At 46.6% G+C, this 16,004-nt stretch overlaps 1 protein-coding gene across 3 annotated transcripts in view; it reads right to left on the reverse strand.

The window, feature by feature from the left end:
- LOC126531147 (uncharacterized) overlaps positions 1-16,004 on the reverse strand; it is a 112,008-nt gene that overhangs the window by 53,497 nt on the left and 42,507 nt on the right. Inside the window, exon 1 of one of the 3 annotated variants that reach the window (XM_055070988.2) lies at positions 10,116-10,641. The exons of 1 other annotated variant lie outside the window; for it this stretch is intronic. The gene's annotated coding sequence lies outside the window, so the exon portion shown is untranslated. Of the gene's footprint in view, positions 1-1,345; positions 2,087-10,115; positions 10,642-16,004 lie in introns of those variants that run through there. One more of the 3 variants, XM_050178562.3, reaches the window with a different exon arrangement.

A 16,004-nucleotide genomic window follows, 5' to 3' on the forward strand; every position in this document is an offset into this window, starting at 1 on the left:
AATCTATAATTTTGTTGCATAATTTGAAGCGAGGAAAGTTCAAAACGGTTCAGTAGGCTGTAATTCAATCGAGAGAAAAAAAGTTATATATAATATAAATGAACCAATAAAGGAGGAATGAAAAGAATAATACGGCCAACAATGAAATCGGTTTGATTCAATAATGAGTTTTTCTAAGGCGATGCGGACATTCCTGTGTGAGTGCCCAAGCACAGACGCTCCAAAAGACAGCAGTACCGGTGTGTTCAATTGCAGGCCGAGCTGTCGCACTGTATTTTCTAATGTTATTTTTCTCAGGGAGGAGCAACGCCGGCATTCTAGTAGGTAGTGTTCGATCGTCTCTAATGAGTTGCAAAAATGGCACAAAGGGGATATTTCCAGACCAGATCGGTGCATGTATAAATTTAGAGATGGGACTACTGCCAAACATCATGCCCCTCCATTTCTCTTCTTCTTCCCGCTGGGCAGACTAGCGGGCTATAGGACATTTACCTCCGGCCCACCCCTCAGCTCTAACTCAAATAAATTCCCCCCTCTCTCCTTCTGTATCCTTTGAATACACAAAGCAAAAGAGAGGAAGAGAGCGCATTGTGTATTTCCTCGACTGTAAAATTCCTTTTGACTTCTACGAAACTGACGTCAGCTAGTACTTAGCAACGGCATTAAATTTTAAGGCTAAGCTCAGGCTAGACAGGCCTCCTGATAGAACCTCACCAGCTGTTTCTTTATTATTCTTCTGTATTATATACACACGTTTACATGATCCGATGGGATGTTTGGACAAGAGGATACGCCCGAAGAGAGGCTAGGAATAATTGAAACCTTGTCCTGAGCGCGGTATATATATATATATATATATATGGGTGTGTGCGTGTGTGTGTGTGTGTGTGTGTGTGTGTGTGTGTGTGTGTGTGTGTGTGTGTACCAGTTATTTGTGTCTGATACCTCATCAAAGCTGGTTGTCGCTTCACTAAACAATTCAGGAGTGTAAATTTTTTACCTGTCCTTGGGAATAGAATGATCTCGACCTCTAACTTCGGATACACGAGAACGCCCTAACGTAACAAAGCGCCGATAGAACGGCCAGTGCTTACAGGGGGCTTCTTTTACAAAAAGCTACACGGAAATTTACATGAGTTGTTCCGCGCTACATACTGTGCGGTCGCGTGTTTGCTTTGCGGCGAGCGTGGGCGAGCAGTCTTATTTTTCTGCGCACCAAAGCGTATACATACGCGGGAAAAAAAAAAATACGCAATAAAACGCGAGACACTGGCCATTAGAAAACGAGGAAAACTTGGGGGCACGTGCGGAGGTTTCATGCATAACGAAGGACTCCAGAACGCACCTTGTTTTCGAATCTGGACCGTAGAGATCCGGGACGACTAGATACAAAGATGCACGCAAGACGGTGCTATGAGCAGGCGGCGGGTGCGACGGGCCCTCCTGGCGTGGGACGCCAAAGCAGGAGTCGAAGGAGTCGACGAACCCGGTCGTCGGTACTTGGACGACGTTTCGCGTCGCTCGGACACAGCCGCGTCTCTGATCGCGCCGTGGTTGTCGTCCGCGCTGACATCAAGCACTCCGCACACCGCGCGACGGCAATGTCACAACGTGCCGCAAATTCACCGCACAGCACGACGTGCAAACTGGCAATTCACCCGCATTTGCTCGCAGGTCGGCGGAACACAATATTCAGTCGAACGTAGGCTTGAGGTGCAAAAACAAAAGGCGTTTGGACCCTACCAAAACTGCAATTTGGGAAAGCTAGCTTGAAGTCCTATATAATACGAGTATGGCATGTCAATTGCTTCGACGATCACTTCGCGAAAGCAACGAGAAAGAGGAAAGTAACGAGGCGTCGATGACGGATGATTGTCGAAAGTGAAGTCTTCCTCTCTCTATCTCACGCAGCTCACGTGCTCGGTCTAACGACCCCGACGAACGACCGCCGACGCCTCGAGGAGAACGACGTACCGGGCAAGCTGCCACCGAGTCCGGCTCACCACGCGTAGGGCAAATGCATACGCGCGCACGGGTGAGCGTCTTCGTGCCTTTTCGTTGTCGACCGGCGCGCGCGCGCCCCACGTCAAACAGCGACGCGAGCGAAAAGCGGCATCGCGAAATTTCCCCGCGTCGCCGAAAGTGGGCCAGCCTGTGCCGTCTGACCCATTTCGCCACTCCAAGCGCCCCCCCCCCCCCCCCCCCCTCCGCCCCTCGTTCGAAAACCACTGAGCCTCTGGGATGGTGTACTCTCCATCGTTCCCTCCCCTTTGCCTTCTTAGCTGTTCTTCACCTGAGGAAAGTAAAAAGCACAGACGAAAAGAAGCACAAAAATGCACTGGCACAGTCAAATGGGGCCTGCGGGAAAACCCCCCTTCCTCGGTGGTGTTGCATCCGCGCCGTGCACGAATCTTGCTTTCAGCCGAACGGACTTGAAGTCGCTTTCCTTCTCGTGGCAAGCAGGATTTGGTCTGCCGGGTGACCCCCACTTGGTGGCGGGACCAGGGGGAAAAAAACTTGGGAAGCGTTTTGCCGTTGCTGACACTCACGACCTACGCTAGGCGCGAGCGTCGTTTCTGTGAACGCGGCGATTATATGACACACCGCAAATGCGCGTCCGCAGCCCTTGACGATGAATAGGTGCGGACACTGTTCGCGCTGCATAGTTGGCGTGCTGCAAAGCGACAGCGCGCGACGCTGGACGGAGAAAGTGCAAGGGCGGAAGGCTTGTGTGTTCTCTTCAGTTGTATAGAAGACCAGCCATGAGACGGCTGACGCGAGAACTGTGATGTAGTTAAAGGGCTTCATAAGAAAGCACAATATGTAGATATCCGTGCCTGCACACCTGTGATTTCTAGAACAGTACTTATTCTTGTGCCTCCTCGTTCGATTCGAGTTCACTTTGCACCTTTGATCTAAGAGGTTTGTTTTACCCTATATGCCACCCATGATGTAGTCAGACCTATGACTGGCGGGTTCTGAGCGACAGAAAGCATATTTTTCCTGCAGCACTCACTGCCTCGACTCAGTAGCTTTAGGAATGCTCTATTGTAAACCGAACAAGAACCTACATAACATAAGAAAAGCGACAGAATAACGCGATACACTCCCGAATTTTCGCGCGACTTCCGTCATGTCTGTTCACCAAGGGTGCGATCTTGTACGCGTTCCAAAATAGAACGGAGGCGGTTCGTTCCACCGAGCCAAATACGATTCGTCAATTTGAAATGTGCTGAACGCCATGACGTCAATTGTGACGTGTTATCTGCTGTCAATCATTCCGTGTCGTCTGCTATCGGACGAACGGAACGGAACATGCCGCCTATTTCGTGACGTAAAGAACGAACCGCCTCCGTTCTATTTTGGAACGCGTACAAGATCGCACCCCAACTATCCCAACAAAATATTCTGTGAGCGTGAACCATGCAGTGGCAGAGATAATAAATGGACTTAATGCTCCTCTCTTGTACATACGGCAGAACATTTTGAACTTCCCAGCGGCTGCGAGGCAAAAGGTACGGAACCTTTCCCCACTCCGTCATGCAGGTACCGAAGCCAAAGCTGCATAATAATAGAAGCCATTGATACTGCTACTACTACTACTACTACTACTACTGCTGCTGCTGCTGCTGCTGCTGCTGCTGCTGCTGCTGCTGCTGCTGCTGCTGATAAGAGATGGCATAAAGCGTGGAATATTTCTATATAGAGAGGGAGAGAGAGAAGTCTAAGCAGGAAGGCAGGGAAGTTAACCAGGCTGAGCATGGTAGGCTACCCTGCACTGGGGAAGGGGGAAAGGGGATTGAAAGAGGAGAAGGAAAAAAGGAGTTAACAGATTGCGCTGTTGCACACATAAGCGTTCATCACTGAGTCAGTCACAGGCAGTCATACAGCTGGTGCATTTCAAGAAGCGCACCAGAGCCTTTGTGGGTTCGCCCATAGCAGACGCATGAGGTCACGGGCCTAAGATATTCTTCTCTGTGAAAGGACGGTCGTCTAAGTGTCCCAAAGCTGTACGAAGGGCACTCCTCTTATATTCGTATGCAGAGCAGTCACACAAATGTTTGGTCGTTTCTTCGACACCACATCTGCTGCAATTGGGACTGCCCGCCATTCCAATCAGGAATGAGTAGGCGTTTGTGAAAGAAACTCTTACTCGCTAGCGGCACAATAGCGTTTCATCCCGTCGGTTATAACCCGGTAAAAGTTGCAATGTTGCATACGGGTCCGTGGTATATAGGCGCCGGCTGGTGAACTCCGGTGCGCTCCATTTCCTTACAGTAATAATACGGGCAAGACCGCTGAGGTGCCGCGCTGCATCCGTTCTCGACAATGGTATCGAAGTGCTTTCACGTATGTACATCGTGTGCCCCACGGGCAGTTTTGTCGGCACTTTCATTGCCAGTAATGTTGCAGTGCCCAGGTAGCCACTGAAATACAATGTAATATTTCTGTATGATTGCCGCGGTACTAATGCGACGTGCCAGGAGCAAAGTTAGGGTGCTCAAAGCACTGTTCTGCATTTACAGGCACTGCCCTAGTCGTTTTGACGTCTTGCTAGGCCGGATTTGTTTGGAATTGTGAAACGATATGACGTGTTAGAAAGTGTGCAACACTGTGGCAGTAGATAAATGGTTCGAATAGAATTTTTGACCATTAATGGCATGATGATGAAACACTAGAAGCATAGCGCGGGAAGGACGATCGACAAAGACTAGAAAGGGCAAGTGCTTGTCCTGTCTAGTCTTTGTCGATCATCCTTCCCGCGCTATGCTTCTAGTGTAACTATGTATTACCGACCAGCCCAAGCCTTTACTCTTTTGAAGACCATGATGATGAAAGCTTTGAGAACTGTGTTTGTCTGAGCAAAGTCGTAGCGCACGAGGCTGAACAGTAGAAAGACTACTTGCGTACCCCACGTAGTGACAAATGTTTGAAACAAGTCCCTCTGCTAGGTAACGCGCTCGTTGTAGTGTTTTACGTAATTTATCCAGCTGCTGGTCCGAAATGATGGACCCGTACTCCAGTATTGATTCATTGTTGGAAAATGTAGGAGCTCTTACATTTTCTTTTGGCATTTGCAAAGTCATACTTTGCCTACATGTCGCAAACTGCTAGCTTATGGAGGTGTAGTGCGCATCTATAGGCTACTTCAGCTTGTAAATTGCACATAATGTTATCAATTCTAATACAACGGCAACTGGAAAAGCTGATATGAAAATTACGTGAATGCTGACAAGACGACGTACTATTCAAGTGTGTGATACACTCAACGACGAAGAAACGCAGAAATTTTACCTAGGTTCAGCCGCAAGAAGGGCAGGCGCATAGCAGCAACTATTACCATTGCGAGACATCAGCACTCGCAACTGACCACGTCTGTAGTGTAAATGGTACTCATATAACAGTACGTTAACCTTACTAGGTTTTAATCCATGGTTGCCGCAAATATGGCGCGACAAGGCGAGGACAAAGGGCGTAGTGTAGCTATGAATCCACTCCAACTCACTCAACTGAGATTGCACTTGAGATTGCTTGAGACTTAGCATGATGATCCACTGACACCGGATGCCATTCCGCGTGGCGCCATCGACTTTCGCAAGGTCGCGGTTTTGATCGGTCCACGCCAGCTGCAGCTTGTACTACGGTGCCATGTTGCAGTAAGCAGCGCTTTTACCCGCCGCGGTTGCTTAATGGCTACGGTGTTGGGCTGCTAAGCACGAGGTCGCGGGATCGAATCCCCGCCACGGTGGCCGCATTTCGATGGCGGCGGAAACTCTCGTGTACTTAGATTTAGGCGCGCGTTAACGAACCTCAGCTGGTCCAAATTTTCGGAGGCCCCCACTACGGCGTGCCTCATAATCAGATCGTGGTTTTGGCCTGCAAAACCCCATATTTTTCTGGCAGCGTGTTGGTTGGTATGTGGTGATTTCTAATTAGTAGATAGACGGCTTTAACGAAAACTGGAACTTGTCATCCCAGAGTACAATCTAGCAGTGAGCGACGAGTAACAACAACACGTTTAAATTCCCAAAGGAGTTCCTGGTGGAGGTTTTGAAAGTGTCACAATGCATCTGTGCACTCTTGTAATTATTTTAGACAGCAGACTTCTATCGGAGGACCTCCTGCTAGGGGCATGGCCGGAGAGTTGGCAGACGATAGAGGCAATGCGTACTTTTTCACGTTTCTTAGGCGACACGGGCCTGGACTCGCGCTTGTGATGGTAACACTTATGCGATGTGTTCTTTCATCTCGTTTCTCCCATCATCGTCCCCCATTGTAATCCTCTTTCTTCTCCTCTTCCTCTTCCCTTGCGAAGAGCAGCAGGCCAGATACTTCACTTTCCGGCCGACGTCCCTGCCTTTTGCAGCCAATAAACTTCTTCTTCCACCGCTTTTCACAACCTCAGCCAGAAAGGCTGTCCCATACGAAAGGGTCTTCTATCTGGAGAAAGTTGCGTCGAAATTTGTGGGGTCAGAAAATAGCATCATCGTTGACTAAGAATCGTGCGAAATAATATAAAAGGAGGATCGGTCACCCTTTATTTTCACCGATTATAAGCCGTATTCTGCCCCACACAGTTTTAACTAGAACCTTCCAATGCATCAATATAAGAGGCACTTACTCATATAGCAGAATTGTAGCTCCAGCTCTGGCTTCGTTCACAAGTATAGCCTGCTTGCGAGGTGTATCCATTGTGCAGTCTGGGGAGCATTTTGCTGTTAGGCTTTTCCGACAGGGTTATTATGCCTCAATTGCGCTACAATAAAAATCAGCCATGTTGTGAAATACTTGTAATAGAGATCTCAGGATTAATTTCGATGGCGTCGTAGGCGACATTATAATTGATCCACTGACATGTTCAGTTTTCGTCGACTGTAACCGCGCCAAGAGTAAGTGGCCATATCAGGTATCAGCAGTACTTGAGTATTCATAGCAAAAAGCAAGAACAGTTTTACTATTAAAAAAACAAAACAAAAAGAAAGCACGTTTTTCACCCGGAATCAAACCGGGAACCTTGTACGTATGAAGAGCACGTGATAAGCGCTACACCATGGAAACAGACGTGCCGGCTGTGCTGGTCAAATCAGTGAGCTTCGTACGGCCTGCGAATTCGCGAACACAGCGGTTTTACGTAATAATATGAAGGTCACCGAAATGAGCTTCATTCTGTTGTTGGAATGGACGACCATTTGATTTGCGATATACAGGAAGGCACTTCGCTTAGCACACATAATAACTCCCTCTCCCTTCTCCTTCTCCCACTCTTCCTCACGAAATGTTCTTTCTAATGAAGCATAAAATTCAGCTGTCACAACAAGGTAGGCAGTGAAGGGTACACATTTTTTAGTATATTTTAAACTGTAGGCTACAAGATTGACTTCAGTCAAGCGTTATTACCTTCGGTTAATAACGCGACAGCTAGTCCTACGGAATGGTCCACGTCTCACATGCTCGACTGTAGGTATGCATTATTAGGAACCAGGGGCTTTTCGTGGGTACTTTCGGCGAAAATTTGTCTAAAAATAGAAATGATTTTTTTTTTCCTTACAATTGCAGATACTTTTCTAAATTGTGAAGCCACTGGGGAAAAAAGATATCTGTCGCAATAGAAAGATTTTCAAACCAGGCTCTTAATCTGCAAAACTACATTGTTCTGCGTTAGAGTAACGTTGGCAGGTAGCAATGCGTTGAGGTTCAAGCTGCAAGCAATTGTTTTAACTGCCTCGTGGCGTTCACCAAACAGATTCTTTTGTCTGGCGTATGAAGGGCAGCTACAAATTGTATTTTCACTAGCGAATAGAACGGTGAACTAACATGTTTGCTATACGATTAGTACGCTTTAAGGATCAGTGGGCTCTGTAGCCTTTACCTTTCGTGTGGTTTACTGCGCTACGTTTAACAAAAGACACACCATGCGAGAGAATTGAAATGCCGAAGCAACAGTTTCCCCAGAAACAAATTTCAGCCAAATTATTTTCTACTAAAGGATGTTTATGATCAAAGTGGACTTGGTAAAGAGTGGTGTGCTATCTTGGTAAGGTGTCTATCCTCACCGCCATTTTAATGTTTATTGTAAAGCTTGACACCACCTGACATTGCTTGTTGCTCCGACAATGGAATCTATAGCCTAAGTAACATGGTCCGAGGATGAATAGGAGCATTTATAGGGTTTAATTTTTGTGTGTGTTCGTGTTGCGGTTCATTTGGAGGAGACTGTCATTAGCTCGTTTGTCTGTTATGCTACGCAAAAGAGTCACTTCGGCTCTGAAGAAAATGTCAATAAATAAATAAAAGAATGAACTAGGGTCCACTTAGCAGCAACTAACCTAGGCGAAAACCTTGTTGAATTTTTAGAAACACTACGGTGTCAAACACAGCCTCCAGTGACCCTTACAATCTAATCACCGTATGCAATAATATAACAAGGACAGAATGCTTCCTGCGACCTGAGCCAAATCTGAATGATAAGCCTAATTAGAACACAGCCTCCAAACCCCGAGCTACCTTAAAAAAAAATAACTGTCGAACAGAACTGCTGCAAGCACGCATGATGAAACATGTAAGAAAACAAAGTCAGTTTGAAGAGATACATTAGCCACAACTTTAACGTTCAAGTCTATGTATGTAGTATCAGGCTGATGCTTGTCTTGAGGGTCCGAAAGCTGCGGATTAATTATTCCCTGAAACGGTATCGCGAATCTAAACACGCAAGCACCCTCGAGCTACGGACAAACGCGTCAAGCTTCTTTGCTATAAGTGGCGTACCGGCTTCGAAGGAAATGCTTCCAAAGTTTAGGCCAGGCGTCAACTGGAGGGCGACAAAGAATAAAATACAAACATAAAAAGAAAATAACACCACTCGCGTCATTTCAAACTGCTTCCTGTCTAATGCATGCACTTTCCTTAAAGCCTCTCGTAAGCATTGACCTCAATACGGTACCACATCTCATATTATTTCAATATTTTTTTCTGTAGCAACTTGTAGCAAGACTGAAAGATTGTTTTCGTAACCTCGCGGACGCCGTTCAGCAATGCTGCTGTCGACGCAAGCTTAACGAGGAAGTTACCCCACTGTGCAGGAGTTAATGCAATGTTTCAATGATTTTTGCTTGTAATTAAATTGTCTCGTCAAGTAAAATGCGTTTGCAAGTGCCACTGACGTGGTTAGCCTCCGTGAACCGTGTGGCTGTATTCACACCCATCTCCGACGATTGCCATAACTGGTAACGTGCACTTGTTATTCAGCATCAGTGCGGGTCATTCTCTTCTTCCCCTACGCTCTTTGTTTCTTTTCCGTGTTTCAAATGCAAACAGCCATAAAGGGATCTTTTTTTATTCTTTAACTAAAATTTATTGACGAGAGAGCTCTAGTTAGTTGTCTGGGCTAAAAGGTGTGGGAATAGTTTGAAGGAGTTCCACGCAGCTGGTGTCCCAGGTAACCTTGTGGTGTCCCGACCCCGAGGTCGCCGGTAGCATTCCCAACGACTGCGGCTGTATCAGGGTCGAAATGCAAAAATACTCGTGTACTGAGGTTTTGGTGCGAGGTAAAGAATTTTGGGCGTCGTAGTTACTCCGGTGTCTACCACTACGGCGTCCCTCAAATCCCCATGATTGTTGACAAAAATGCTTATGCAGCGCAGTAAACTGCCCTGCACAAGCTTCCCTGTCACCGATGGACCATCTCATCCAGATCAAGGTATTTCCGCCCACATGGTTGTTTTATGACGTAGAGCGTAGTACCATGAAATAATGTTTAACACTAACACAATCGAAAAAGGTATATTGCCACTTAGTTACCCCGTTCTCGTATTTACTTGCCTAAATCGATGCACGTAAAGGCGTATGACCAGATGTGACACACTTGACAGGTCAGCGTGAGTAGAAATGATGTTTCGACAGGGTAGGATGGTTTTAAAGAGAAACACTACATATAGACTAACGAAAGCGCTGCGTAATTCTTTGCGGAATAGTTGTCAGTATAGTTTTTACCTATAGTCGAAATAGGTGGTCGTAACAACGGCACTTTTCGCGAGGTTTTGGGTCCATGACTAAGACATACCAGACACTGCAGCACTGCCTAGCAGATTGATGCGAGACGATGTCCTTATACTCACATGGACTCAGTGATGCGCATTTTCCAGCGCGAACGTCTTCTCCTCCACCCAGCCGTCTGCGACGTGGCGCGCGACAGGGATCGCCGGCTTGTCAACCTTGCGGCTGGAACGACGTCAGCATCGAAACCACCAACCACACAGATTGGTATGGTGCGCTATAACCTTAACGTCATTGCCATTGGTGAAGGTGTCATTGCCGGCGCATGACGATCTCTAGCGATCCGCAAGGTTTCTCCGTAGTGCTTGCACAGAAGAAAAAAAAAAAAAGAGGACGGAGTAAAAATGAACTGTTTTTCGTTGAACAATGTAACTTGCACGACCGCACAAACCACAAGCGCACTCGACGAGTTCTCGTAGGCTTCCGAAATGGCTCGGGTTGTCGCACCGTACGTTTCCTTGCCAGCTCACGTCCGCATAACTGCGTCGACGACGTTAGCGTTATCGTCACCTAGGCCTCGCGTTGCCTGCGAAGAAAAACGGGAAGACAGCCGGGCGCGATTTTCGGCATCCCGCGAGGGGCTGCTCAACGCTCTGAGCGCAACGCAGCTGCTCAGCTGCTAGGGGCTCTTAGTCGCTGTTGGAAGCTCAGATGGAAAGAAGGCAAGAACATTTACTCCCCTTTCATTTCCGCTCCCGCTCTCTTCCCCCCAAAATCTTCTCATCCTACAGTTCCGCCTTTATGCCATTATTATTCTTTATTTCGGCTACGCCACGTGGCGTCTTCGCCCCACCATTGCGCGTTCAACACGCCTTGCTGACTCCGTGTGAATGGTGCAGAAACGCTGTCGCGCTGGCAGCATACGCGCTCGAGTGACTGGCCTTTTTTTTGTGGTGCACGCACTCCCTTCACCTCCGTCGAGGCATTGTGCCACCTGTCGGAAATTCACGACTGCTTTGGCACGCGTTCGTACACGGCTTCCACAACATCGCGCTTCCCGCGTCGCGTGCGGCTTTGCGCCGGAACGCACGAGGTGCCATATGCGCGCGCCCCCTTCGTCCCCTAGCTGTTTATCATTCCTATTCTTCGTCTCACATTTGTGCCCTTTGGAAATGGTTTCCGGCTCGGGCGGCAGTGTCTGCCGTCGAACAATCGGCTTCATACAGAAACGGCAGCGTATAGCTAGATATTTAAATGAGAGGAAGATGTCTTTGAGATTGGGAGCCGTACGGTGTTTGCAAATCACCGCGTGTAGGCATTGTGATTAACATATTTATTGCGAGGTACCTTGTTTGGGTTCCCTTTTACTTGGTCAGGTCTTCTCCTCTCACCTGGCCGCTCACGCATTAAACTCAAGAATGGCGAAATACACCTAGTTAACGTCCAGGTTAAGGTTTCAATTTACCACGGCCGTAGTCTTCGAGAAATGAATAGACGGCCCGAAAAAGCCATTCAGCACTGTTTTAATTCGTTTAGAAAATTCGGAACTTTTCACCTCTACATCCAACTCGGCCCGACGCTGGCGGCATAATTGAATGCTATGCGAGTGTAGCCTATAAAAATATGCTAATTTTACCAGCTTCGTCGCTTACAAGCATGAAAAGAGCACAACACTTTGTGATGCGCTTCATATGAATGTAGATCAGAGTCGTTTTAAGTATTCAGGGGCTCGATGACACGTGTAGAGAAATACGAAGAAGCGGGCGAATTGATGTTAACGTACAAAAGTAAGGCTTATTGATATATATATGCGAATTATACATAATGCTCCTGCATATGCTTCCAGGACGACTGGCGAAAGATCTCTGTCCCGTGTGTCAGATGTATTAGAACAAGCCAGGTACTGGGACTCCGTCTTTTCCTAGATATTCCCGGCAGGAAATTTGCATATGTATTCCTCCTTTGAGCCTCCGTGTCGTGCGTAACTTTTTTACTGTATCATCAGAACGGGCGGCGCCAACCAAGGACTGCCGTCTATGTAGGAGGCACTACTTTGGGCACTAAATCTTTGCGTAACGCACTACCGTATTTATTCGAATGTTAGTCAATCTATTTTATTTTTCGAAAGGGTTACCCAAAATGACCTGTCGAACTGTATTCGTGACCAAAGGCTCTCGACCTATATTCGTGAACAAAGCCAGCAAAAGCAACGAGTTAAGGGAGTTCTTCCGTCGCACCCGCGCCGTAAAGCCATTCCGGAGACTAGACAGACTGTCTCTAAGAAATGCTGCATATCCAACGCACTCGACGACACCCGAGGGACGACGTAGTTCGGGGTGCTGAGGACGATTTCTGCGGCAGTTCCACCGTTGATGAAGCTTGCTCACCGACAACCAAGATTTAGTAGCCTAGTTTACGGGGAATAAAGGTGCGTCATGGTCAACGTTTTTCGGTTTTCTATAAGGATATGAGCCGACCTATATTCGAGTTATGATTTTTTTTTATTTGTCGGCAAGTTTAATATATAGGGGTCGAACATAAGTTCGTGTTCCACATATCTTCGAGCAAATACGGTGCTCAGACATTCAAGTCTTGCGGCCGCAAACGCAATATTTCTACCTTTCAATGTAGAGGTGGGGCAACATCAACTTTTTCGAATACGAATCGAATACAGATAGCAAGCGTTACATAGTTCTTTAGTCTTTCTTTTTTTCTTTTTTTTTTCTTGATTCTTGCATATCACGCATAGCGTTCTCGGCGAACCTCTCCCAAGCAACGCACCCCTGGAAAGCCGATGCCTGGACGGACTGCTGCTTGTACCCGTCTTATAAACCAATGGTTGTGTGGTGGTGAGGATCGGACTAGGAATTCGACTTCCCGCAGCCGAGAGGGGGCGTCCTACTCACTGCGCCAGGGCTTCGATTTCGGTTTATTTCGTTATACTTCGGTACAACGCCTACAATGTCTAATGCGTAAAAAAAAGGACAATGGTTGCAGCATCTCCTTCCACTTCATATCATTAATAAAAAAATTAAAAAAAACTGCTGGTTATCAAGGACAAAGGATCAGTTTAATACACAAGATAACTAATTGTAATTTAGATAAACTACACGAGTTGCTTGTCAACATATCCTGAGCCTGGTTGCAAGCAAGCTTTCTAAGAATCAATGGCTGCTGTATGACCAGCTTTTCAAAAACGCTGAATACGTTATTGCGAAAAAAAATATAAGAAGTTATGGGGAGGGGGGGAAGCTGCTGAAGAACTTATCTGCCACCGACATACGTAAAATTAATCGTTACAAGGAAAATATCACTGATTGTAGCGTAAAAGATAGCGTTGCTACATGACTAGACTTCCAAGAGCACTAAATGACAGTGTTTGTGTGAAGTGATTTTAGAAAAGGAGACAGAAGAGATGAGTGCAGCGCCGTAACTGTCTCTCACAGGAGGACACCTCAATAGCACTGCACGGGGAAGGGGGGAATGGGAAGAAAAAGATGAAGGACAGAAAGACAGGACGAACGTGGCAAGGGGGAAAAAAATGTGAGTGCGGGGCTCAGAGCCGCGCTCTCAAGTGCGTCGCATTGCAGTAGTCTAGCAGTGCCGAAAGAGCGTGCTTCAGGATGGACTAGTGGGCTGCAGGGAATAGCAGCGTGGTCGCCGTATCGCAAGTCAGTCCCAGTCGCCGATAGACTGTACACAAGTCCGTGCGCTCCACATCGAAGGCAGGGCAGTGAAGTAGTAAATGACAGACTACGAGCATAAAACATACGTCCTCTAGGCTTCCGCCGTGAAGCCGAAAGCAAACCTTGAATTACCCCTTTTGTACATGCATTACTTCGAGAACATTTGTCCTTCCTTCATTTCTCATAATTTGCGATAATTTGTTTAGCAGAGAAGTGGCAAGATTTTAACAGTAGGTCGTTGGAAATAAACTAGTTAGTTTCTAGTATTCGGAAATGCCGAATATTTCATTTTCGAAACTAATACGAATAGTCAGTGTGTAATATGCAATTCGTATTCCCAACTTCGGATACTTCACCCCTAGTCTAAAGCAATGCAATTTTTTGCATTGAAATGTACGGCATTGAAGTGAAATGTACGGCAGTCAGTGTGAAGTTTGCAGTCCTTTTTCATTAAACTGTCGTGCTCGCAGTCCAGTAAGGGAGATGTGATGCATCATACATGTAAAAAGTCATGGTCTTGGTGTATTGCAGGATAGCCAGCTTCGACAAATTGAAGTGACGTCAATGAAATTCACCAAGAGCACCTAACAGCCTGGCACAACCTTTCCAGCAGCGAAAAATAGTGTGCGTTTATTCCTCACAGCCACTAATGCCCAAATAACATAAGCGGCCTCTTACAAGAATTATATGAATGTTTAATGAATGCTGTAGACAAAGATCTTCAAAAAAGTGCCGAATTCAAATTTAGAACTCAACTTTTAATAACACTACACACGTGTGTTAACAAAACGATGTATCTATCGTAATAATTGCGTCGTCGGCTTGTGGCATTTGAGGAAAGTTTGCGTAAAATTATTTCTTTACGTTCATCTAAGAACCAAGTCAGTGCGCCCGAGGCTACCTGCGTTTAGTTCTTTCCCCAGCGACAGAGAGAGAGAAACGGAAACAGGGAGATTAGTCACGTTGCACCTAGTTTGCTGCGATACATGTGTGGGGGGGCTCGAGGAAGCAAATGTCAAGAAAAATTAAATTATAGAAAGAAAAATAATAACAATGATGGGCGCGCATTCCTAATTACAGACTGTAGTTGGGAGATGCGTGAGCAAATCCTTAATCCACGTGATGTTTGGATGTAGGTTCAGCTTGGAAAGTTTAAGAAGCAAGCGTTGATGATGTACTTACTTTATCGAATGCTTTAGCGAAGTCTAGGAACATGGCATCAGTTTGTACATAAATATCAAGATTGGTGTGAATGTCATGAAGAAAAATGGCCAGTTGAGTTTCGCACGAACAACCCTTACGAAATCCCTGCTGTGACGGATGGAAGAAGTTATTGGAATCTAAGAATACCGTGATTTGGGAGTAAATGACATAACAAACTAGCTGTAAAGTTAACACACAGATTTTCAGCACGTGAAAACGATTCGTCTACATCTACAGTTATTGTTTCTTGCTTATTTTCGTTTGTATTCCCGAGAATTGTATTGCGACCGCGGTGGTAGCACAGCCGTCAATTTCTTACAAGCGCGAAATGTTCAAACCATGTCGGACTGATCGAAGAAGGCACCACTGCAGGTTAGATGAGGCATACAATTCCCAACTCCCTAGCGTTTAGGCCCGCAGCGTTCCCAGAAAAACTACGGGGTCAGTACCCCCCCCTCCCCCATTTCCTCCTTCTCATTAGGTCTAGTATAACCGCTGTTCAAAGCTGTAGAAAGGCTAAAGACACCACTGGGAGCTGTCAAGGTCGCCGGCTTTGTGCGAGGCTCGGAGCGGTATTGATACGGCGGCGCGACTCACCATTCTGAATAGCTACCAGGCAGCGCTAGTTTTCACACGCCAAGGGACAAGCAGACGCTACGAGCGGATGATACGCGACTCGGGGCCTATCGATACGCGCTGAAAGCTTTTCCCTTTTTATTGTTACACACAAGTGTTAAGTGCTGTTCAAATTCAACGAAAATATATCGTTTACCTTGGCGTGTTCAAGATCGCGTGCATGCGTGAGATTCGGGAAACAAGAGGTTAGAACCACGGAGAATCGACACTATATCGTGCAACCTATGACGATCAGCAAAACCCGCAAAGGGAGGACAAATCAGCGGATTTCTTCGGCATGTAGGACCCTCTGGGCCGTACTTTTCAGCGGCAAGGTAGCCTTGCGGCCTGCGGGATTATCTTACTCAGCTATGTCGACTGCTCGGCTGCGGTAGTCGAAAGTTCAAATCCCTCCCCCCAACCCCGTATTTTTATCTTTTATTTTAATTTGACATTCTCCAATGAACTACATCTGCAGGCTTGGAGTGACGCTCCAACATCCAATCA

Source organism: Dermacentor andersoni, chromosome 5, assembly GCF_023375885.2.
Source record: "Dermacentor andersoni chromosome 5, qqDerAnde1_hic_scaffold, whole genome shotgun sequence".
Lineage (NCBI taxonomy): Eukaryota > Metazoa > Arthropoda > Arachnida > Ixodida > Ixodidae > Dermacentor > Dermacentor andersoni.